Consider the following 265-nt stretch of genomic DNA (forward strand, 5'->3'; position numbering starts at 1 on the left):
ACAGCAGCAGCAGCAGCAGCAGCAACCAGAGGTTTATTTACGTTGTCTTTTTAGTGGTGCTGGACATTATGGGGAGCTGCAGCAGCAGCAAGAAAATAGAGCTGCAGCAGAATGGGTTTGCTTTCTTCTTCGTTTGTTCTCCTGATTCTGCTGCTGCTGCTGCTGCTGCTGCTGCTGCTGCTGTTGCTGCTGCTGCTGCTGCTGCTGCTGATGCTTCAGGCGGTAGCCCTTTTAGCCTCAGGGAGATATAGACGACAGCTGCAGC

The sequence above is a fragment of the Eimeria mitis genome, genomic scaffold (assembly GCF_000499745.2).
Source record: "Eimeria mitis Houghton genomic scaffold, Emh_scaff155, whole genome shotgun sequence".
NCBI classification, from domain to species: Eukaryota; Apicomplexa; class Conoidasida; order Eucoccidiorida; family Eimeriidae; genus Eimeria; species Eimeria mitis.